At 40.9% G+C, this 26,115-nt stretch overlaps 1 long non-coding RNA gene across 1 annotated transcript; it reads left to right on the top strand.

Annotated features, from left to right (window-relative positions):
- The first annotated feature begins 7,711 nt into the window (after positions 1-7,711).
- On the top strand, positions 7,712-8,899 carry LOC311014661. Its single transcript, XR_014597288.1, has 3 exons — positions 7,712-7,836; positions 8,496-8,639; positions 8,762-8,899. It is a non-coding gene; the product is annotated as an uncharacterized lncRNA (long non-coding RNA).
- Positions 8,900-26,115: the final 17,216 nt, after the last annotated feature.

Below are 26,115 nucleotides of genomic sequence, written 5' to 3' on the forward strand. Positions count from 1 at the left end.
CGCCACTGATACTATTTATCCTATCTAAGAATACTGTCAGCAAATGTGATTTCACAATATGAAGGCTAAATTATAAGTTTTTGCTCCTATATGATATGGCTGTAAAAACTGCATTTAATGAGTAGCCTTTAAGGAGAAGTAAGAACTTGGAAATGAAGCTGGAGAAGGGAGAGAAAATGGCTGCTGAGGACAGTTTTCCTTGGAACAGGTAATGGAGGATGGTGAAGAAAATGGCTGAGGGACCATAATGGCCCCTGTAGCCTACTGTAGCAGGATTAAATTTGGTCACACAGTGTTGAATATGTGGGATATTATTTAATCTATAGAGGCAATATCTTCACAATCTATGGATACTTGATTTTGCACAGAACTTGTGGGACACCTTTTGATTCAAACAATAGGCTATACTTACTTGTTGATCCAATTGCTGTTGCTACAGCCTCCCAACACTTGTCCTTTTTGCTTTTGTCCTTGTAGAACATGTGCTGGGGGTCATACAACTCCCTGTAGCTCTCCACTTCAAAGATTAATTTAACATCGTCTATCTTGACTTGTCACCAACTCCTCTATGCCTCTCTCTCGCTCTTTCCCTGTTTGTTTGTGTGTTTAGACATCCAAAACCCCACCCCCGCCCAGTAGCCAGCCCACTTCGTTGCTCTGTGTGTGTGGGTGTGTGTGTGTTTTTGTTTGTTTGTTTTTAGAAACACATATATGATCGCATTTGTCAATTGCTGTATTTTAGTTGAAAATTGCTTTTATTTTGAAAATTGACTGGATTGTCTCATGTTTCTTTGTGTGACTTCCTGCCAGAACTGACACGATTGCTCAGGGCTCACGCAAAAAATAGAGCAGACGCCGAAACGATCGCTTCACAGCACGGGACGGCCACGTAGGATCCGCTCCGCTTCCTTTCCTTTCTGTGAAGGAAATTTCACAAGACAAAAAAACCAAGACAAGACAAACCTCACGGCTCCGCTCCGCGGCTGTTCCGCGGCCGGTGTGAACCCGGCGTTAGCTGTCTTATGTTTCCAATCAGCTGTTCTGAGAAGTGTGAGAAAGGCTCAGCTTGGGGATGTGGTGAGGAGATGAAAACAACAAAACTCAAGGTCACTCACTAGGAGGTTCAAGGAAAACGGCTACAAACTTAAACTACGCTATACAGGATTACAAAAAGTTACAAACAAAAGAACGCAAAAATACAAACTTGACAGGGTTTCTGTGACAAGGCTATGGATCATGGCTGGAGGATCTTGACATGAGACGAGACGCACTGGCACAAGACAAGGGAGAAGCGGACTTAAGAGTGATAATGGGCAACAGGTGGAGACAAGTGACCCGAAATGAGAGGGGAGTTACTCTTTCAAACTAAAACAGGAAATTTCACAAGACAAAAAAACCAAGACAAGACAAACCTCACCACGGTGTGACAAAAACAACTATTTTTGCAATATCTAAGCAGTTTCTTTACATTACTTCTTGATTTTGAATATGGCATCAAATTGCCCATGTAGGAAAACTTACAAAAGCACATTTATTTCATGGTTGTACCTTGTTTAGTCAAAAGGATGTACTGAAAAATAGATTTCAGCCTGGCGGTGGAAGCCATTTTGAATTTCTCAATTTTTAGGCATTTTGGGACATTTTTGAGCTTCATATACAGCAGATTTGGATTCAGCACCCCTTAAATCCCCTAGACATGTTGTATAATATAAATAATCACAAAATGCCTCCAGCACTTAAAATTCTGAAATTCTGCCTAGTCTATTAGGATTTCACTAATTGCCTCTCAATGTAAGGTAAATATCAATTACTCGATGAAGGCCTACTTTTAAATGATTTATTTTATGTTTCCTCTAAGAAACGGAGCAGGGTCATCCTACAGTCTATGCCGTTTATCTAATTTGACCATACAGCTACCTCTCACTATTTTCATTAGTACTCCAGGCTGGTCTTAATCCCCAAAGCTGATCATTTTTCTCTTATTTTAATTTGTTATATATATATATATATATATATATATATATATATATATATATATGCCGGTGTGGGTAACGCTTTATATTAAGGTCCTTGTAATAAGCATTAGTTAATAGGTAATAAGGGCCTTATAAGTGATTACATGATGCTTATTAACATTATTATGCATTTATAAGACTATATATGTATTAATAGTCTCATTATAATATAGTTAATAGCAGACAATAAGAGATTTATAATAACTTATAAGAAACTTAGTTAACTGTTTGTTGATGCTTAAGAACATTAATAAAATCCTCATGAGTATCTTATAATTGTTCATAATAACATTACAAACACATATATTGACTTAACTAGCCCAACCATTATGTCTTTGTTATGCCTTTATTAATCTTAAAGTCCTTGTAATAAGCGTTAGTTAATAGGTAATAAGGCTCTTAAAAGTGCTTACAAGTATTAATAGTCTCATTATAATATAGTTAATAGCAGACTATAAGGGATTTATAATAACTTATAAGAAACTTGTTAACTGTTTGTGGAGGCTGAAGACCATTAATAAAATCCTCATGAGTATCTTATAATACTTCATAACAACATTACAAACACATATATTGACTCAACTAGCCCAACCATGATGTCTTTGTCATGCCTTTATTAATCTTTTTTCTTTGATTTATTAACATTAATATATACTTTATTGCTAATCTATTATAAGTTAACTATGCCCTTGTTTACAGTTAACTGTGCTTTTTGCAGGTACCGGATCTAAAGCGAGAACAATGTCTTATTAAGGCTGATAAATCTTTTACTGTGCATTATTATGCCTTTAAGAATATTTTTTTGCTTGCTTTATCAAATAAAATATACTTTATTATGCCCTTATTATCAGTTAACTATGCACTTGTTAACAGTTAACTATGCTTTTTGCAGGTACTGGATCTAAAGCGAGAACAATGCCTTATTAAGTCTAATAAATCTTATATTATGCATTTATTTATGGCTAATGATTTTCACAACTTCCACATCTGGAACGAACAATACATGTGGTCAAGGTTGATATGATGGAAAGAAAAAATTGCTTAACACAACAAATGTTTCAACGGTAAAGCCCAAAGAGGTTTTATTTATTGCTGTGGCATTCAAAAATTCAATATATATATATATATATATAAAAATCTCCTACAACTGGCTTTAAAAAAAAGAAAAAAAAAGAAGTACGTATGTAAAACATCAGTCAACATGGAAAAGTACCATTTTGCAAAGTGCAACAATAATTTTTATTCTTAATAATTTAATACAAATAAATAAAAATCACCTAAAACAGGTGTTTGAAAAAAAAGTATACTCTCTCTAGAATACAAAACGTCAATAACAAGTGCAACATAAAACTGAGGTAGTTTTTTTTTTTTAATTCCACTGAAAATTTTACGTTTAAACATTTTACAAAACACACTTAAAACATGTGCAATTTGCATCAAAAGGAATTCAAACGTCAAACAGGAAAAGGTTTCCCTGATTTCTTAAGTGCCGGAACCTTTACTGTCAATATCTGGACAGTGACGGTGTGATCCACTCCCACTATTTAGCCTTCATTTTAGCCTACCCTGTACCTCTTAGCTATATCAAGTAGTAGCCGACCAAGAGGACCATCTTTGTGTTTCCTGCCTAGCCATTCAGTCCACTCAATGAGACAAAGATGGTCAGACAGTAAGTGTTCAGTTTGGTTACCTCTTTGCCTCCAAACCTGCTCCTTAATACTCCGCCACGCTCTTTCTATGTGTTGTGTATGGGCACCTGTTTGGGGATCTACATACCACCTTGCATGATTTACAGTCATGTGATTGTAGCCAAGTTCAGGGAGGGAACGATAAGCACGCCATTCATCACTAATGATGTCTGATCCTATCCTGACATGATGTGCAATCAGGGGGACAAGATCTTGTCGTCTTCTTCTCTCTACAAGACGCAGTACTGGCTTTCCTCTCTTGCCCCTCTGCCCATGCACACCAAGCATACCGAAGACCCATTTCCGTCTTTGCCAGGTGCCACCCATTCTTCCTCTGCCATACTGTTGTGATGATGACCAATAAATAAGAAAAAAAAGAAACAGAAACAGCTCATGGGGTGTGATGAACAACTTACAGGCAAACTATATAATGTTATATGATGATGACCTATAATTAACTAAATTTAATCTAAGAAATAGGATCCTTTAAAGGCCCACGAGGACTATTATTTTGGTTATAAAAAAGTCTCATTAATGTGGCTGAATCTTCGTTACCCACACTTGTTAATGCACCCATTTTCAATAAATATATTGTTTTATCTTTGTAGTTATTTTGATATTATGTAGTGGGCGACTCGCCCAGCATTTCCGAAAGACGGAGCGATTTACTGCAACTGTCGAGAGACGGAGAGAAGGAGATAACGAGCAGAGTGAGAAGCTTCTCCCACCATAGACAGCCAAGGCAGGCGGAGCAGCTCGGTGTCACTAACCTGAGCGGTCCTGATAAGCGTCTTGTATCTTTGTCTTTACGACAATACGCGCTAGAGCTCATGGAAAATATAGTCTTCATGTCTGCAAAACATGGAAACTCCTCGGTGGGCGTTTAAATGTTTTTTTTTTTTTTCACTTTTTAGTGTGATCATTTACAAATTACACGATAACGACAATGATCATCATTCTACCATTAATATATGAAAAACAAAAAAATCAATATTTAAATACTTCAAGTACCTGCAGACACACAAGTATCTGAAATAGGCTGAGAGGGTACAGTATACTGCAAGCTTTATGTCACAAGTAACCAGAAACATACATTTTAATGAAAATTCTGTCCAGCCCACTGATTGAGATGGTGTTTTAACTTTTAAGAATCACTCACTTAGCATCACAAACCATTTACAGCAAGCCCATTATTGCAGCTCTACACACCTTTCTCTTATGTCGGAAATGACTCTCATCAATTACGACGAATTCACGCCATCCACCAATGAGCTGTCCTCGCCTTTGTCTCATTCGCTCAACAGCCCTCCTACAGACCTTCCTTAGTTTTTTCGCCATCTTTGATAGGGTTGCAGTGCTTGCAGCAATACTGTCATCATATCTACCTGTCTTAGGCGTAGGCCCTGTGCAAATCTATAGAAAATATAACACATCAAGAGTTTTACATTTTCTTCAAAAAGCTTTTCCAAAGTAATTATCTAGCACTTTAAAATGTATTACCTATAAATGAACTGCATCCACTGAAACAGTGAAAGTCTGGACCTCCTGAAAAGAGATTTGTCTCTAATTGACTTTACTGTCTTGGTCCCTCGGTGCACTGCTCGCTGGCATGTCCTTAATAAAAGCACGGAGTTAGGCTAATGTTTGATTGGTGAAAATATTAAACATGTTATTGATATTTAGAAAACATCATTACGGTGCATCAATCATTGTTAACTTTACATACATTTGGCAAGTGAATGTTCAAATTTAACAAGGCATTCAACCGATGACTGTGGTTTTTAGGCTGGTAAGTGAAAGAAATCTACTAGTCACTTTCATTATTTTACCAGCATTTGGTTTTTAATTTTGTGCCCTACAAATGCAGATCTGTCAAATATGTTGGTTTAGGACCATCTAACATTTGCATCCCTTCTAATGGCTTCTAAATAATGCATAAATAAGCACAAACCTGCTTAGTCAATAGCTCTAACTGACATTAGCCCAAGGAAAAAGTTATTACCAGCTGTAATGGTCTCTGCCCCTCTTCTTTGTCATCTTCATCCTCTGGTGACAAATACGGCATTTTATTTTTTTCATGAGGATTTTTTTTCCCTGAAGGAATTTAATGAGCTTGAAAGTTTTCCTGGTTGAACTACACTCAACAAAAATATAAACGCAACACTTTTGTTTTTGCTCCCATTTTTCATGAGATGGACTTAAAGATCTAAAATTCATTCCAGATACACAATATTACCATTTCTCTCAAACATTGTTCACAAATCAGTCTAAATGTGTGATAGTGAGCACTTCTGCTTTGCTGAGATAATCCATCCCACCTCACAGGTGTGCCACATCAAGATGCTGATCTGACATCATGATTAGTGCACAGGTGTGCCTTAGACTGTCCACAATAAAAGGCCACCCTGAAATGTGCATTTTTTTGCTTTATTGGGGGTCTGGGGACTCAGAACCAGTCAGTATCTGGTGTGACCACCATTTGCCTCATGCAGTGCAACACATCTTCTTCGCATAGAGTTTATCAGATTGTCAATTGTGGCCTGTGGAATGTTGGTCCACTCCTCTTCAATGGCTGTGCGAAGTTGCTGGATATTAGTGGGAACTGGTACACGCTGTCGTATACGCCGGTCAAGCACATCCCAAACATGCTCAATGGGTGACATGTCGGGTGAGTATGCTGGCCATGCAAGAACTGGGACATTTTCAGCTTCCAAGAATTGTGTACAGATCCTTGCAACATGGGGCCGTGCATTATCTTGCTGAAACATGAGGTGATGTTCATGGATGTATGGCACAACAATGGGCCTCAGGATCTCATCACGGTATCTCTGTGCATTCAAAATGCCATCAATAAAATGCACCTGTGTTCTTCGTCCATAACAGATGCCTGCCCATACCATAACCCCACCACCACCATGGGCCACTCGATCCACAACATTGACATCAGCAAAGCGCTCACCCCCACAACGCCACATACGCTGTCTGCCATCTGCCCTGAACAATGTAAACCGAGATTCATCCGTGAAGAGAACACCTCTCCAACGTGCCAGACGCCATCGAATGTGAGCATTTGCCCACTCAAGTCTGTTACGGCGACGAGCTGGAGTCAGGTCAAGACCCCGATGAGGACGACGAGCATGCAGTTGAGCTTCCCTGAGACGGTTTCTGACAGTTTGTGCATAAATTGTTTGGTTATGCAAACCAATTGTTTCAGCAGCTGTCTGAGTGGCTGGTCTCAGACGATCTTGGAGGTGAACCTGCTGGATGTGGAGGTCCTGGGCTGGTGTGGTTACACGTGGTCTGCGGTTGTGAGGCCGGTTGGATGTACTGCCATATTCTCTGAAACGCCTTTGGAGACGGCTTATGGTGGAGAAATGAACATTCAATGCACGAGCAACAGATCTGGTTGACATTCCTGCTGTCAGCATGCCAATTGCACGCTCCCTCAATGCTTGTGGCATCTGTGGCATTTTGCTGTGAGACAAAACTGCACATTTCAGAGTGGCCTTTCATTGTGGGCAGTATAAGGTACACCTGTGCACTAATCATGATGTCAGATCAGCATCTTGATGTGGCACACCTGTGAGGTGGGATGGATTATCTCAGCAAAGCAGAAGTGCTCACTATCACACATTTAGACAGATTTGTGAACAATGTTTGAGAGAAATGGTAATATTGTGTATCTGGAATGAATTTTAGATCTTTAAGTCCATCTCATGAAAAATGGGAGCAAAAACAAAAGTGTTGCGTTTATATTTTTGTTGAGTGTACCTTCAAAAATAAGTTTTCTGATTTTGTTTTGCAGCGTCATCGTGGTAAAGTCACTTCTTCTTTTCTCCTCTTCCTTTGCTTTTCGCGGGCCGCTTCTTTTCAGTCTACATCCGGAGCTGTTCTTGTCTTGGTGCACTTCTCACAAAGCTTTTATTTTGAAGGCAGACCGTAAAACCGACACTTCCAGTTTAAGCTAGCTGCTGAGCTACGCGATCAACGTGAACATCCTTTTGATCCCGCATGCAATATGGAGGGAGTGGCCACAACATCCTCGCCCCCGAGGAGGGTACACACCCGTTCTGGGCCTCGGAGAGATAATGCTGACAAGAGGAGCCGTGGTGATATGGAGGATGACTCTTCTGGTAAGTTTAACTCTGTGGTTTAACTGCAGCTAACTAGTTAGTGCACATTCAAACACGCAGCTAGCTACGTAGCTAGCTAGCCAAAGCTTTTTGTTGGTTGCTCCTCTGTGTATTAGCGAGGGATGAAGTGCCTGTCCAACACCTGATATGTGGCTAAACAGGGCACTTGGTTACATAAAAAAAAAATACTCTAGTTTATGCAACTGGTAACTTACTGACTTGTTTTGTCTCCAGCTATACCAATATACAAGCAGGTTACATTATGGAAATAATATAGCTTCTCTCTTTAGATGTGCACTGTCTGTTATGTTTTTGTTTTTGTTTTGTTTTTTACACATTCTTGGAGTTGGTAATTGCTGCTGTTTGCATTTTAATCAACAGCACATTGATTTGAATCAAATATGGAAACCAGGTTTTTAATGTAACCAAGTATCCTGTATCATGACCACATTTCTGATATTTGTAACAAAGAATACCACATGAAAATTAGAATTCAGTGAGTTATGATTATTTTATAGTACAGGCCTTTCATTCCTCTTTAACTTTATGTAATTTGGTTGATGTTGTGGTTTTTTATCTCTTAGATTGCCCCTGTAAACACCCCTCCTGGAAGGCATAACCCATGATTAGTATTAAGTTTGAATTGTTATTTCTGTCAGGTGCTGCCCAAATGGCCCCCACTGCCAAACTCCAGAAACACAAGCATGAGCTGGAGCTGGCTAAAATGAAAATTGCTTGTCAGGAAGACTTGATCAAGGAGCTGACCAAGGAGAGAGACTTTTTAAAAGACCAGCTGTGTCAGAGTAAGTCAGTGGTGTTCACCAATATGTTGAGTATTATGTTAATATATTTTGTTACACAAATCATAGTGTTTTATTTGTTTTTCTTAACTGAATATATTCGAACATGTGTTGTCTTTATACAGCATCAAGAAACACCAACACAAGAAACATGAGAAATGATGACCCATCCCCTGAAGCATCTGCATCACATGCTGATTTTTCTGGATCTTCCAAGTCGGACTCAGAATCATTCTCTACCGACTCTTCCTCAGACTCGTCAGTCTCCTCAAGCTCCTCTACTTCTGATGATAGGAAGAAGAGAAAGAGGAAGAAGAAGAACATAAAGAAGAAGAAGGGGAAGAAAGGAACAAGGGAGAGATGAAACAAACGGAGTAGTATTTCAAGGGGTTATTTTATTCATGTAAATAAAAACTAAGATTTAGAAGATAGTTACTGGCTATTTATTTTTTGGTGTGTGATTTAATGTCGTCAGTTTCAATGAAGATGAGTGAACTTGCAGGTAAAAGGTGAAAGTAACACTTTATGTAGTCCAACTATGTGCAAGAAAGCTGGGACACTGTTTGGCTATGCCCACTGAATGCTGTTAGTTTGTGTTGCATAGTAAACTTCATGAATGGTTTACGGTTATTGAATGGAAGATCCTTTATGTCACAGAGACTAATATCTACCCTCTTTCTTCTTCACCATCAGCACGTGGGCTAGATGAGGTAATTGCACGTTACCGGAAAGTGTTGAAGGCCTACAAGAAGAAGAAGAGCATCACTGCTGCTTGCAAAATAGTGGGAGTAGATCGCAACACAATTGCCCTGAATGCACCAATTGCAGAGCTTTCCATTGCTGCCGTGAAAAGTTTGCGGAGTTCAAAGAACAGCATACAAGAAAGCACAAGCTTGGTGATTTTGCTGGGAAATGTCTAGATGCCATTCGTGACGATTTAGATATTGACAGCAAAGTTCAGGCACTTAAGAAATCAGGGAAACTGTTGCCTGTTGGAAAGGGGGACTTTTGAATTGCTTGATGCAAATGAAAAAACTTTAAATGTTCAGTGGAATTTGAAAAAAATTATAATCTACCTCAGATTTATGTTGCACTTGTTAAATGTTCAATCACCTGTTGTAGGTGATTTCTATTTTTTGTACATTTTTAGGAGTAAAAACTAATGTTGCACTTTGCTAAATGGTACTTTTCCATGTTAACTGATGTTTTACATAATATGCCCCAATATTTAAAGTTAGAAAGTGGTTTTTTTTTTTTTTTTCAAAAGCCAGTTGCCATTTTACATTTTTAGGAAAATGTGTCTTTGAAAGCCACAGCAATAAATAAAACCTCTTTGGGCTTTACCGTTGAAACATTTGTTGTGTTATGCAATTTTTTCTTTCCATCATATCAACCTTGACCACATGTATTGTTCGTTCCAGATGTGGGAGTTGTGAAAATCATTAGCCATAAATAAATGCATAATAGAAGATTTATTAGACTTAATAAGGCATTGTTCTCCCTTTAGATCCAGTACCTGCAAAAAGCATAGTTAACTGTTAACAAGTGCATAGTTAACTGATAATAAGGGTCATAATAAAGTATATTTTATTTGATAAAGCAAGCAAAAAAATATTCTTAAAGGCATAATAATGCACAGTAAAAGATTTATCAGCCTTAATAACATTGTTCTCGCTTTAGATCCGGTACCTGCAAAAAGCACAGTTAACTGTAAACAAGGGCATAGTTAACTTATAATAGATTAGCAATAAAGTATATATTAATGTTAATAAATCAAAGAAAAAAGATTAATAAAGGCATGACAAAGACATCATGGTTGGGCTAGTTGAGTCAATATATGTGTTTGTAATGTTGTTATGAAGAATTATAAGATACTCATGAGGATTTTATTAATGGTCTTAAGCCTCCACAAACAGTTAACAAGTTTCTTATAAGTTATTATAAATCCCTTATAGTCTGCTATTAACTATATTATAATGAGACTATTAATACTTGTAAGCACTTTTAAGAGCCTTATTACCTATTAACTAACGCTTATTACAAGGACTTTAAGATTAATAAAGGCATAACAAAGACATAATGGTTGGGCTAGTTAAGTCAATATATGTGTTTGTAATGTTATTATGAACAATTATAAGATACTCATGAGGATTTTATTAATGTTCTTAAGCATCAACAAACAGTTAACTAAGTTTCTTATAAGTTATTATAAATCTCTTATAGTCTGCTATTAACTATATTATAATGAGACTATTACATATATAGTCTTCTAAATGCATAATAATGTTAATAAGCATCTTGTAATCACTTATAAGGCCCTTATTACCTATTAACTAATGCTTATTACAAGGACCTTAATATAAAGCGTTACCCAGGTGTGTATAATGTATATACGTTTCTTTTCATACTAGTTGCCACTGATGAGTGTCTTCCTTGTTATGGACACTATTAACTGCTGCAGCTTCTGGTCTGATGTCTTTGGACCCAAAGGGCCCTAGTTTCGTGGCGCAGCGCAGGGCGGCGCAGTGTGGCGGAGCCGGCGCAATGCAAGTTTCGACCCGCGCAGCCTTGCGCACGGTCAGTTTGGCAGTTTGGTGGATTGCCTGCGCCAAGATGGGTGTGGCGGCGCAGCAGGGGGAGGCGTCACAGATTTTTTTGCATTGTCGGACAATGTTTCTTACAAGAGACACATCTCCGTATCTCAGATGTTTCCCGCATTAGGAGATGTTGCAATGGTGGTTAAGCTTAGGGATTCTGTCCAAAACCTTGAGAGCTTGATGGTGAAGTGATAGGATAGGCCTTAATGTTGTGCTATTCACCTGGGTCCAGCTGGTCATACAGTATGTTTGGTGGGTTATGATCATGGCACTCTTGTAGAGTTTTGCTAGATGTTGTCAAACATTTCCTTATATATCTAAAGTTTAAAGATTGTATTTAGTAATTTGCATTACCTTTCGCACTTGATTTTTGAACAATAAGAGTAGTGTCAAGGATAATACCTATATGTGTAAAATCTGTAACTGTTTGAATGACAGACACATACACCTTGGGTTCACAGTGAGATACAGTGTTGGTCTCAGTTTGGAAGCTGCTTGGGCTTTGGTTTTTGCATGAACATAAATGACAGCGTCATCAGCATACATCTGCACCTCACATGCAGTGCATACTGATGGCAAGTCATTTAAATAAAGGCTGAATAGAATTGGGCCCATGATAGATCCCTGGGGTACACCCAGTTCATTCCTTAGTGGTGGTGATGTCTCGCCACTTACCCTTACACACTGGACTCTGTTTGACATATAGGAGCTCATCCAGTCTATTGCACTTGGTGAGAAATTAAAATAAAACAATTTGTGAATGAGAACTTGATGATTGGCAGTACCAAAAGCTTTCTTAAGATCTAAGAAGATTGCTCCAACAATGCCCCCTTTGTCCATTTTTGATTTGCTGTCTCAGTGGATGATCGGACGCCAAATTGCATGGCGTGTAGTGTGAAAGGACTACTGTTGAGATGTTAAGTCAATTGCTCAATATATAGGCCTATAGTTGTTCACATCAGACAAAGGCCTTCAGACTATTAGCGACCTCTTTTGTGGATGGGGTCAGATCTACAGACCTGTCAACAAAATTTTGTCATCACACTCATCTGTTTCGCTTCTTTTAGATTAGACATTTCATAAAATCTTGTTTTCCTTATTTTGCCAATCGTCCTCCGGAGTCAATGACGGATTGCTTCCTAGATCTCAATATCATATAAATATCTATATTTGTATTCTATTTTGATTTTCCCCTACATCATAGGTGCGTATGTAAATGGTAAATGGTAAATGGCCTCATTTATATAGCGCTTTTCTCCAAAGCGCTTTACAGTAATGACTGACATTCACCCATTCACGCACACATTCACACACTGATGGCAGAGTCAACCACGCAGGGCGACAGCCAGCTCGTGAGGAGCAATTGGGGTGAGGTGTCTTGCTCCCTCCTGAGCTAAACCCCCCGTATGTGTATGAGTGTGCATGTGTTTGTATATTTGTCTGCTCTCCTCACTTTCTTGAGATTGTGAGAATAAAAAGGAAAGAAAAAATATATCATGTTAAAAAAAGTTCACCCTGATTTAGTGCCCTAATATAACATAAGTGTGTGTACCTGTAGTGCGAGAAACACTTATATTTCACAAAATATGAGGAGGGGAAAACTGATATTTCCCGTGACATGGGTGTATGGGCGTATGGTTCCTGTGCAGACATTGATACTTTACAGACCATTGGGGAGGATCAAACATATAAAAGCTTGCACAGCAGCCTTCTAAGCCCTTTCTGTACATGCTGTGCTCTCTCATCATGCTCTCTCTCAATTGTTTTGATTTGATTTATTTATTTAAAAAGGGACAATGCACATTAATTAACAGGAGCAACAAAGTCACACACGTAAATGTGCCAGATTTAGACATACAGGCTAATTTTCATCTGCAGTCCCTGGCAGGTTGATGACCTTTAAGAAAACATTAAAAAGCATATAGGAGAGAGCAGTACAAAAACAGACACAAGAGCACAGTTTTTCTCGATCGTTTACACACATTTTCTGAAAGCATGCCTCATACTCTCAGAACTCTACACACAAATCAAAAAAACACACACACAATGGGCAAAACCCCTCAATTCTCCTGCAAAATGAAACTTTACATTCAAAACAATGTTATTTCTTCTCAAAATGGTATTTTGTTGTCAAATGACACACAAACCATCATATGAATAGACATTTATAAGAACCAGTTGAACACTGATGTGCTCAATGTAAAACACGATGAACACTTCTTCTCCATTTACCATAATGACTTAGGCCTTTTTTTGTTCAGTGTTACACTCACTACAGACAGTACATACATAAATGTGTTGTAAAATATTTTAGAATATTGTTTTTATATATTTTATTTTTCCCACAAGAATATTGTAATGTACACAGTGTTCATCCAAACCAACACAAAGTTGCATATACAGTGGTCTACATACAAAACCAGAAGAAATGACTGTATACAGTTACAAAAAAACAAAAAAAACAACAACTATCCCGCATCCTCTCTTTTGTTTCGGTCTGGCCACAGCACCTCTTCCACATCACAGGCAATGCAAGCGATGGCCAAGCAGCGGGGGAAATATCGCCTAGCATGGCAAATCCAAGTTAGGCTCCTCCTCGTACTCTCACTCCTCTGGCTCTGCCTCTGTTGCCAATGTTGGCATCCATTGCTCCAAAACAGAAGAGCTCACCTGTTGCACTTTTATGCTAATGCTCTGATTGCAAATTGTAAAACTGTGTTGCAGGTGTTTTCCCATGTGATGAGTCAGTGTGCATAGTAGGGAAATTAACTTTAGAATTTTGAATGGCAGTGTGTTCCTTGTGAAAACAAGAGATTTTCTTCATGAAAATTGTGCCAAATGCAATTGTGTGTAGTGTTTTGAAAACTGCAATTTGAGTGTAAAGCAGGAATTGTGCTTGCAGTTTAGCAGAGTTAGTTCAGGGTGTTGGTGCATGAGTTACATGTTGTGGTCATTGTGTCTCAAGTACCAGTATTTGTGTGTAAACAATTGAGAAAAACTGTAAAACAACACCAGTGTTAGTTAAAACATAAAACATACACATGAAAGCAATTGATAAGACAGCATACTGACATAAAATAAAAATGTGTAACATGTAGATCATTTAAATATGTTAACATTTAGGCACAAACAAAAGCATCATGCACAGACAAGGAGCGTAAGTGCACAAACTACAAGAAAGGACAGAGTAAAGTACATTAATCCTGATTATGGCAGCATGTCTGAGAATAGATATTGTTTTATAGATTTGGAAAATGATTTCAAGGATGTAATGTTCCTTAGTTCTGTAGGTATAGAATTCCAAGTATGTGCTACTCGATAGGAAAAGACTGACTGCCCAAAACTGCTTTTTTTCCGAGGAATTTTACAATCCCCTCTTGCAGATGCTCTGGTAGATGTGTTTAGATTTTGTGTAATGAATTCATTGAGTGGAGGGGGAGCCATACGATTAACTATTTTATATACAAGTAAGATATCAGCTAATTTAATCATGTTTTCCCAGTTTAATAAATTGTATTTAGTTAGGATTTTACAATGATGATAGGGTTTTGACTTTTTATCCAACGTTTTTAAGGTCTGTTTATACAGTGTCTCAACTGATCTTAATGTGGTCCGTCCTGTTTGTGTCTAACTGGTGATACAGTAGTTCATGTGTGATAAAATCATGGCATTCATGTACAACTTTGAGGCCTCCGTAGTTAGATTATTCCTGATGTGTCTAAAATTTGCCAAATTAAATTTGATTCTGTTCACTACTTTTTTAACTTGTGACTTAAATGTAAGTTTTGAGTCTATTAATATCCCTAGATATTTAAACTCTTGTACCACTAAGAGTGTCCTTCCTTCCACCGTGACAGGAGGATCTGGATCTTTATTGGCAGATTTTACAAAAAACATACATACTGTTTTATTGACATTTAGGTGCAGACATGAGTTTGCTATGCTAAACAGTCATTCATAATTCTGGAATATGACTTATGTAAAAGATTCACAAGAAATGAGTACTTTTTACTTACATTTGAACTGCCAGAGGCCATCTTTCGTCTCCGCCGTCCGGAGGAGGGGAGACACTCACGTGATTGGCTGTAAAGGAGGGAGACATCTGATTGGCTACAGACAACCTCCTCTTAGAAAAAACGCATTTGTGGATCAGAGTCACGTCAGGGGAGTCTCAAAAGTTTCACACACAAATGCAGGGAGGTTTACAAATTAAAAGCACTTTGTAAATACAGGTCCAACAGTTCATATATGAATGTAACAAGCCCCAAATGCGTATTTGATGAAGATTGCAAATACTTTAACATTCATGTATTTGTGATTTTTTTTTTAGATTTGTGTGTGCATTGGAAATATGTTTATGAATCTTGTTTTTTATATGTGAATATTTTTTACTTACATATGAAATGAAACATATTTGTGTGTGCATTGAAAATGTATTTGTGTTTTGAGTCACATGTATATACAAATCCCCAAATACATTTGTAAATCTTTTTTGTGCATTTATGAATTTCTGTGTGCATTTATGAATTATGAGACTGAACCATTAAGAGAGGAGATAATCATATTTACTTTAGAGTCTGTCACTTCCCTGAAGATCAAAGTGGGAGCATCATTATTTAAAGGGGTGAGAGAGTAATTTGATCCAGAACATTTCTGAGACATTTTATAGAATTAATAAAATAACAATTAAATGCGGCTGCCACTATACTTGAATCATGGGTTAAATTTCCCTCTATATTAATTTCTATCGGTTTACTAATGGCATTTGGTTTCCCTATTAGTTTTTTTAGATTCTGCCAGATTTCTTTGGTATTTCCCTTGGCTTCACGAATGGTATTAATAAAGAATGCTGCTTTTGCCTGCCTGAGCTCTTTTATAACCTTATTTCTCAGTGTAGTATAAAGCCGTCTCTCATGGTCCAGTTTATTTTTAAGAGCCATTTTAAGGACATGGTCCCTCTGTTTCATTAGTGACCGAATAGTCTCGTTTATCCAAGGTAGGTGTTTTTTTTTTCCTGGTTTACACCAAATTTTTCTCTTAAAACTGTGAATGATTTTTTCAAGTTTAACCATGAGAGAATTGCAGTTATCGTCAACACTTTCATGGACTAGATATTCATTCCAATTGACCTCTCTAATTGCATTCTCAAGTCTAGGCAATTGACTCTTAACAATTCTGGGCACACTCTACAGATGCTGATATTATTGTGTTATCGGAAACCTGGCTAAGTAAATCTATTTCAGATAAAGACATCATGATTAGGGGGTATACTGTATTTAGGACTGACCGCCCTAAAAGAGGTAGAGGTGTAGCAATCTACATCTAGCCCTGGAGCTTGAAGTCTCCAAATCCATTCCTATAACTGTTGTTGGCTATTGGACACCTTCAGCTATAATGGGCTCTGCCCTCTTTAATGAAACTCCTTTCAGATTTGAACTCCAAGGAATTAGTAGCCCTGGGAGCAGGGCTGGACTGGCCATCGGGCAGTTCAGGCATTTGCCCGAAGGGCCGATGGTGATTTTGGGCCGCCAAGCCTTTTTTTTTTTTTTTTTTTAACTAATGGTACTAGTGTTATAAGTCATGATACCTATTGGTACACAAAACTGGTAGATCGGCCCATTAGTCATGATTGATTCTGGGCTGGACCAATTACGGCCGTGGAGGGCCGATGCGATTCCCCCTCCCTCTTGGGCCGCCCTCGGCTGTCAATCAATCATACCGATGGAGAGGAGAAAATGGACGAGAGCAATAAGCGTAAAGGTGGCGCCGAAAAACTTAGGGCAAAAAAGAGAAAAGCTCTTCAGGCAGACGCTGCCAAATGTGTGAAAATAACACAGATGTTTGCTGGTTTTGGCCATGGTGGCGGCGGAGCTTCAACTTCAGCAGCAGCAGCAGCATCCGAAGCAGCCGCCGCAGATAATAATGGAGGAGGTGTCCGTCAGGTGGATGAGGGGAAGGGGAGGCAGGAAAAGGAGAGACCTGTGGCCGCCGACGGTACCAGTTGAGGGGAATCTGAACTTCAGGTAAGAAGAAGTGATGAAATGCAGTCTACCTGGGTCAGATGAACCAAGTTTGGGTTTAGTTTATTTTCATTGTGCTTGCTAACTCTTAACACAGTCAGTAGTTACAAGTAACGTCGTTAGCCCATTTAACGATTTAGCTAGCTGTGCATGCTAGCTAGCCTAGCAAGACGGGGTTTCTCTCTACTGGGCAGTTTCTGATGTTATACTAGTGATAGTGATCCTAGTGCTTTGTTTGATTGTATTTTATTTAGTGCTGTCAAATTTAACGCATCAATCTTTGCGTTAATTATGAAATATTTAACACGTTAATTTTTTTAACGAAATTAACGCAGCTCTGTTTCGTTTACTTCCCGTGGCTGCTGACGTAAGACGACGTGTGCCGCTAAGCCGTTAGCCATTAGTTTTTAACGGAGTTCAGCGTAAGATTTTGGCTGAGGCTGCGGCGTCAGCAGGGGGGGGGGGGGGGGGGTAACGATCGTGGCGAGTGATCTCAGAGGAGTTTTTTTAATTATACCGGTAATTTGTCTGCGTGAGAAACACTAGATGTGGCGTGTGCTGCTTTGTCCTCTGACGATGTAAACAGACTGGTCTGTCTCAGTAACGGGCTGAATGTAAAGGAGGACTAAGCTGAATAGTTGTTCTATGGAGTGAAAAGGATTTATCATTCTGACTTCACAGCAGAATATTTCCTTGTTCTTTTTTCCATATTTGCATGTTCTATTGTGGACCTTTTTGAAATGTTCTGTTAGTGCATATAAGAAATATGCCTTTTTCAAGCTGACAGTTAATTTTGATGGCCTTGATGGTTTCTTTGGAAATCTGTAGTTCACATGAGAGAATCTGTGCTTAAAGTTACAAGCACAGATACAACAATACAATACAACAATAGTATTTGAATTTAAATACTTCCTTTGTATTGATTCTACATGAATTCCATCATTTTACATTTAAATATCCATTATAACATACTTTATTCTTAAGAAGAAAGAAAGCGATTAATTGCGATTACTTGCGATTAATTGCGGCAAATTGTGCGATTAATTAGTAATTTTTTTTAATCGATTGACAGCACTAATTTTATTAATTTAGTTATTTAACACTAGAACCTCCACAAAGTAAATTTTACCGTGGCGGTTTTAGGTATACAGTGCCCCCCGGCGGTTCTAGTGTTAAACAATAATTTGCCTATTATTATATTTCTTATTGATTATTGTAATGCAGCTTTTTTTTCACTTTGTTATCTGGGAACTCCTCAAAATCTCAACAAATTGTGTCAATCTTTATATGTTACACCAGGTTTATCCACCATCCCCACTGGAGCAGTGTGTGAGAGAGGAGTCAGAAGAGCAGGAGAGAGAGACGGAAGAGACGGAGAGACAGACGGAAGAGCAGGAGAGAGAGACGGAAGAGACGGAGAGACAGACGGAAGAGCAGGAGAGAGAGACGTAAGAGACGGAGAGACAGACGGAAGAGCAGGAGAGAGAGACGTAAGAGACGCAGAGACAGACGGAAGAGCAGGAGAGAGAGAGCCAGGGCATAGACTACTTTGCTCGCCCTGAGCCTGCCATATTACAGGCATTCTTGGATCACCACCCATAGCAGAACACCAGCAGTGCAGTTGTGGAGAGGGTGTTCACCTGTAAAGATGGCACTAGCAGGAAATGGCTCACTTACTGCAAAGAACGCCATTTATTGTTCTGCTTTGTGTGTTTGGCATTTTCCAGGAGGACTGATACCAGCGCATTTATTACAGGCATGAGTGATTGGTGACATGTACATCTGCGCACAGAGGAGCATGAAAAGACTACTGCACACCAGACCTGTGCTGAAGCCTTATTCTTAAGGTGCTCAAAAAGTAACATCAACAGCTTGTTCGCTGGTAGTCAGATGTCAGCTCAGAGGGAACAAGTGAAAAAGAGACGACAAGTTTTGGAGCGAGTAGTGGATGTGGTCAAAGTACTGGGGAAGAGGGGGCTGAGCTATAGGCAGGTGGAGAATGAGGCTGCATACACTTTGGACGATAACACCATCGATCATGGTAACTTTTTGGAACTGATAGTGTTGTTAGGCAAGTATGATATCTGCCTTAGAGAACATTTGAATTACTGTGTAGAGAAGAGCAAGACGTTGAATCAGTCCAGTGGATCAAGAGGTAGAGGGTCTCTCATCACCCTACTCTCCAAAACAACCGTTAACTCGGTGATTGATGCACTTGGGCACCTCATTCAAGAGAGCATCGCATGTGACGTCCAGAAAGCTGGAATGTTTTCTGTTCAGCTGGACACAACTCAGGACATAAGAGGTTATGATCAGTGTTCAGTAATCCTTTGGTATGTTACTGAGGCAGTGCAGGAGAGGCTTGTTGCCATAGTGAGGTGCAAAGCGTCCACAGGGCAGTACTTTGTGGACTTGCTCTCAGGAGTTTTAGAGCGTCTGAAACTGGACAAGGCCACGTGCATCGGCAATGCAACAGAACATCAAATATGCAGGGCCAGTACAAAGGCTTTTCAGCACTGATGAGCTCTCAGTCTCCAACTCATGTGCATGTGTGGTGCTATGCACATGTACTTAATCTTGTGCTTGCTAACACAACACAAACTGTCATTCAAAGTGGATCACTCTTCAGTCTACTCAATGACATAGCTGTGTTCATCAAGGAGTCCTATCAGAGGGTCAATCTGTGGGAAAAACAAACCCAAGAAGAGACAAGACACAGACGCCTCAGTCCAATTGGTGAGACACGGTGGTGGGCCAAGCATGATGCTCATTTTGGAAAACCAGAGAATGGCCTCTTCATTGATGCAGTGCTCACACTGGAAGCCATCGAAAAGCGGGAAAGGGAAAAGCCAGCTGTTCGTGCCAAAGCACGAGGCTTTAAAGAGTGTCTCTTGAAACACGAAACTGTGTTAACAGCACAGATTTTCCTGTGTTCCTGTGTTCGAGCAAACAACTCCACTGTCCAAGTACCTCCAGTCAAAGGGGATGGACATCCTCTCTGCCCATCGTATGGTGACTGCCACACAAGAGAGCCTCAAAAGCATCGCCAGGGACTTTACAACTGTAAAGGCAGCTGCAGACACATTTGTGAAATGGACAAATGAGAAACTGGAGGAGAGGGAGGACAACACAGACATGGAAGTGGAGGCCGCACTACCTGAGAAGAGAGCCAAGAAGAGAAAAAGCAGAGCTGGAGAGATGCCAGAAGATGAGGTACCCATCAATGTTGAGAAAAAGTATGAGGTGAAAGTGCACAACATCATCCTGGACACAGCTATTGAGGCAATCCACAGACGATTTGTCACACATGGCACTCTCCTTGCTGATTTGGCATGGCTGGACCCCAGGAAGTTTGATCAGGTCAGAACTGTTTCTCTTCCCAGTAATGCTCTTCAAAACCTCAGCTCATGTCTCCTCAAATTTGACAGCAGGGCTACAGTAGATAACCTTAAGTCAGAGCTGAAAAGTTTTGCTGGACAGTGGGACAGGCTCAAGGCATCACATGTGGATGAGTACAAGACCAGAACAGCAGAGGATAGATCTGCAGAATGGGAAGAAGATGGTGAAATTGTGACCAAAATCTGTGATTCTTGCAAAAATTGCCCACTGTGCTGCTATCAAATACTCAGGCGGTTCAACATGCTACGTGGGAGTGTTTTCTTTTGTGGTTTGTGTGTCCTCCCTCTCTCTCTCTCCCCCTAATTTTCTCCAGGCTGCTGCTCGTGGAAGTGGGAGATTGTTTTTTGTTTGAGTTTTGAGCGTTTTCCTGAGTTTTGAGCGTTTTCCTGCGGCTGCAGTAGTGAGTATCAGTGTGTGGGTGTCGGTTGGTTTTACGTTGTCTCCGACAGTTGTTGGCTGTTAAAGCCCTTCCTTCATCACTCTTTTATTATTTAGCCTTTTTTGTTTTCAAGGTAATCCTGGGGAGGGGAGCAAATCTCTCAGGCCCAGCACGCCTCAGAAGATAAAGGTAGGTAAAGTTTAAAATTAGGTAGGGTCTGAGGAAGTCTGTTTGTGAAGCCATATGTGTGTGACATCCTGCATTGGTGCCATTTGCTTGTAGCTGCTGGTTAACATGTTAAGGTGTATGAATTTGATATTGTGGTCTGGCTATCGTGTTAGTCAGGCTATCTGTTGAATTCGCCGCTCAGCCGTAGCATCAATTTGGTCTAAACGTGTGTAGACATACACAGTAGTGTTGCGGGCTGTTTTTTGTTTCGGCTTCGTGGTGAGTATGGCCGACACTTACGTAGACGTGTTTGTAGCTGCTCCCACATGGGTTCAGCTAGATAAGTGTAGGAAAGCTGATTTGTTTGCTCTCGCTGCGCACTATGGCATTTCGGTTTCAACCACCATTCTCAAGCAGGAGCTGAAAGCCACGGTTGCAGAAGGTTTGGTCCGAGAGGGCTTACTCGTTCTGCCGCCCTCGGATGCAGCTCGTTCTGCCGACCTCGTATGAAGGTCCTGTATCGACTGGTGGTGTGGAAGGTCAGGCTGTAGTGGGTCCGGCCAGACCATCTGATTCGGATGGTATTGTTACCCAGTAGAGAAGCAAGCTGTTGGCGCTTTTACATTGCCCAAGTTTATTTCATACTCTGAGTCTCCTTCACCTGGCTCTGGAGCTGAGGTGCGACTTAAGGTGCGGTTGGCTCGTCTTCAGTTGGAGAGGGAGAGAGATAGAGAGGAGCGGGAGTTAAACCTGCGCAGGGAGTTGGAGTTTAAGAGGATGGAAATAGAGGCGGACACCGCTGTTCGGATGCGTCAGTTAGAGCTGCAGAGTGGCGGCGACAGTCCCGTTTACAGTGTCAAGTCTTCAGAGTACTCCACTCCCCCTTTTGATGTGAGTAAGCATATTTCTCTGGTCCCTGTTTTTCGTGAGTCTGAAGTTGAGTCGTATTTTGGTGCCTTTGAACGTATCGCTAACACATTGTGCTGGCCGCCTGAGGTATGGGCTATACTACAGTGCAAATTAACTGGCAGGGCACAGGAGGCTTGCTCTTCACTTTCTGTTTGTTGTACGAGAAAGTCAAGGGTGCTATTTTGCGAGTGTATGAGCTGGTGCCCGAACTCATGCTGAACTCATGCTGCTAGAGGAGTTTAAGAACTGTGTACCTGAGCGCACTGCCATTTATTTAAACGAACAAAAGGCTACCACGTTGCAGCAGGCTGCCTCCCTGGCTGATGAGTTTGCGCTCACACATAGGACAATATTCAACAGGCGGGACCCGCCTTCCTCTTTTCCTTCAAAGTCTGGCGATATGTCTGTTTGTGCTCCGGCGTCTTCCTCAGGGGGTAAATCTGAGAAGCTGTGCTTTTATTGCCACAGGCCTGGGCACCTCGTCTCAGATTGTCAGCTTCTGAAGCAAAAACGGGCAACTGCCCCGAAGCAGCCAAAAGGGGTGGGGTTAATTAAGACGGGGTCCCCTATTGGTCAGTTCCCCACTCCAACAGAACCAGATGAGTGTTTTAAACCTTTTATTTTCCATGCCTCTGTGTCTCTTACAGGGAGGCCTGAGGACCAGCGTCCTATAACTGTGTTACGGGACACTGGGGGTTCGCAGTCCTTCATTCTTTCCAGTACTCTTCCCTTAAGTGGGGAGTCGCCTGTGACAGCCGCACCATAGTCAGAGGTATCGGGATTAGTTTTGTGCCTGCCCCTCTCCATCGTGTGCACATTAGTTCTAAGATTAAGACTGGTTTCTTCCCAGTTGCAGTTCTGTCATGTTTCCCTGTCCACGGTGTAGACTTCATTATGGGCAATGATATTGCTGTAGGGAAAGTGTATCCTACCCCCGAGGTTGTTGATAGTCCCCTACCTGAGTTCACTTCCGATGACTTGGCCCAATGTCATCAAGTGTTTGCAGCCAGTTGCTTGACCCGTGCCCAGGCACGCAAGCAGCAGACAGGAAATGTTGATTTGTGTGACTCACTGTTCGCTTCGGTTTTGTCGGAAGATAGGCTGCCTCCTGCTAGTGAGCCGGTGAACTGCGTCCCCAGGGGTGAGACAGAGTCGGTCTCGGCCTGTAAGGAGTCTTTTCCCCTTACCCGTGATGCGCTAATTCGTGCCCAACATGATGACTTGTCCTTAACAAAGTGTTTCGCCGCCGCTGCTGCTGATGGTGGGTGTGGTGAGGAGGAGTCATATCTGGTTGACAAGGGCGTACTGATGCATAAATGGGTCTCGCAGCCAGATGCAGGTGAAGGCTACTGTTAATCAGATTGTTGTTCCCACTGGTTGTCGACAGTATGTTTTAGAGTTGGCTCATGAGCATGTGTGGTCTGGACATCTTGGTGTTACCAAGACGTATGACCGTGTCCTAAAACATTTCTTTTGGCCAGGATTAAAGGCCGATGTGGTATGGAGCTTCCCCCATGCATTGTAACAAATGAGGGAAAAATAACAGACAAGGCCAAAATGCCCGATTGTTTTAATGAACACTTCATAGCCTCTGGGTTTTTATTTGAGTCATCCTGTCCTAAACATGACTGCTCTTCTATAGAAGAGTCTGTTGGCCAGGATCCTTCAAACCAGACTTTTTCCTTCATTCCTGTTACAGTTTCTGAGGTACATAAAGCCCTCAAGCTCTTGGTCACAACTAAAGCTGCAGGCCCTGATAAATTGGACCCTTACTTTTTAAAGATAGCAGCACATTTTATTTTCACTCCTTTAACACACATTTTTAATCTTTGCTTGAACACAAATGTAATTCCTCGTGTCTGGAAGTCAGCCTTTGTTGTTCCCCTGCTTAAAGGGGGTGACCCCACTATTTTAAATAACTACAGGCCTATCTCAAAACTGTCTGTCCTGGCAAAGGTTTTGGAATCCTTTGTTAGTGATCAACTAAATGATTTTTTAAAAAGTTTTTATCTGACTTTCAATCTGGTTTTAGAAAAATGCATAGCACAACAACAGCAGCTCTTAAAGTTTTAAATGATTTAATTGGATCTTTGGATAACAAGCAGCATTGTGCAGCCCTCTTCATTGATCTTTCTAAGGCGTTTGACACAGTGGACCACCTTGTGCTCAAACACAGACTATTCAAAGCTGGACTGTCTCAAAAAACTGTTGGATGGTTTGTAAACTATCTTACAGACAGGACACAGTGTGTGCAGGCAGAGGGCTGCACCTCTAGCTCTCTCATTCTAGGCAAAGGTGTACCCCAGGGACTGGTCCCTGACTCTGTTTGCCTGGCTGGTCCGTCTCCCCTCTGTGGTTGGCCCCGTCACCGCCCCCTCTTCAGAGGACCTGGCCTCCTGTCCAAAACGAGGCTATATGAGCCCCGCGGTGGAGGTCTTTTCAGAGGGTTTCTATTTCCTCTGCCTTAAGGTCTTCAGGTCCTCTGGTACGAAGAGAGGGAAAGATATTGGGGCCCCACGTTGGGCGCCAAAGTGTTAAAATAATTACCCGTTGGTATAGAACTGGAGGAAGGAGATCGGAGTCAGCTCAAGGTCCAAACAGGGATTTAATCTTGATCAAGAGGAGAATTCACAGAGCAACATGCTGGTCTGTTACTAAGTGTAGACTCAAAGTGTTGTGGGACGAACATGATATTTATCCATCTTCTTGTGAGTGTGTTTTCACTCAGTTCACAGGGATGGAAGTCGTAAACTCAAATGTTTAACTAAACCTTGCATGGGTCTCAAACCCTACCTGGGTCATAAACCACAACTATGTCGCAAGGCACACATGGGTTGCAAAACACACACAAATGGCCACAGGCCACAGGTCACAGGTCACAGGACACATTTACATTCTCACCAAACCTTTTCATGTGTAAGTCTTCAGTTCAGATATCTCTCATCAAGAAGTACAAAATTTCCATATCAAATAAGTTTGGAACAGCTGTTGTCATTCCCCGTGCGCTGATTGATTGCACTGAAACACGGCCGTACAGAATTCGCAAAGAGAGCGACAGTATAGATGGCGATCAAAGTGGTAATCTTGAAATAGAGGAAGGTGCCTCTAGATACATTACCACATTTACTGTATCGCTTGTTCAGAGAATGAATTTGAGAGTTATTGATTTTTTTGGAGCTGAGTGACAGCGAGGCAGCACCTGCCTGACCGCACGCCGCCATCATGACTCAGCCTGAGCCTAGAAAATTACCTCTAAGAAAAGGTTTACCGTCTGTGAGGTTTTGTCACAGCTCTTTGACAAGAGAATTTGACATAGAGGAAGATGTGTCTGAGACTGTGGCATAATGTTAAAGAGGACCCTGATTATGAGAATGAGACCATCAGAGCAGATGCTCCTGTTGTATCTCCACCATCAGCAGAGACATCATTTGCAAAAAAATGTGTTAACTTCTGTGGCAGTTGGGTGTGGTTAAGGCGCCGGCAGCTGGAGGAGAGGGAGGAGTGGCTCAGCCAACGCTGAGACAGCTGGATAGAATCAGGTAATCAGTCAGCTATATAAGCACGCTTGTAACCTGGTTCTGGTCTCTTGCAGCAGGCTGGGTCCTGTGAGAGGACTGGAGCAGAGAACCACAGGAGCGCCAACGCACCCAACCGTTGGCCGCCAGAGAGACGGCTGTTAATTTTGTGTTCTGTTTCTGTTTAAGTTGAGCCACGTTTCCTGCCAGCTGAAATAAATGCTCAGAACCCCACACCACGCTGTCTCATCCTTCCTTCCCCTGCCTGTGAGCACTGAGGCTCACAACTTCCAATTCAAATGGAAAATTGTCATTGGTCCAGCTCCCCACCTGAACAACCAGGAGGGCTTAGTGCTGATAATGTTAGAGATTTTTAGAGTCACAAAATAAACTGCTCAAAAAAATAAAGGGAACACCTAAACACCACATGCTAGTTCTCAATGAGTAACATAATCCAGTTGGAAATCTTTTATTCATTACAAAGGGCAATGA

The sequence above is a fragment of the Eutrigla gurnardus genome (assembly GCF_963514095.1).
Source record: "Eutrigla gurnardus genome assembly, chromosome: 6".
NCBI lineage: Eukaryota > Metazoa > Chordata > Actinopteri > Perciformes > Triglidae > Eutrigla > Eutrigla gurnardus.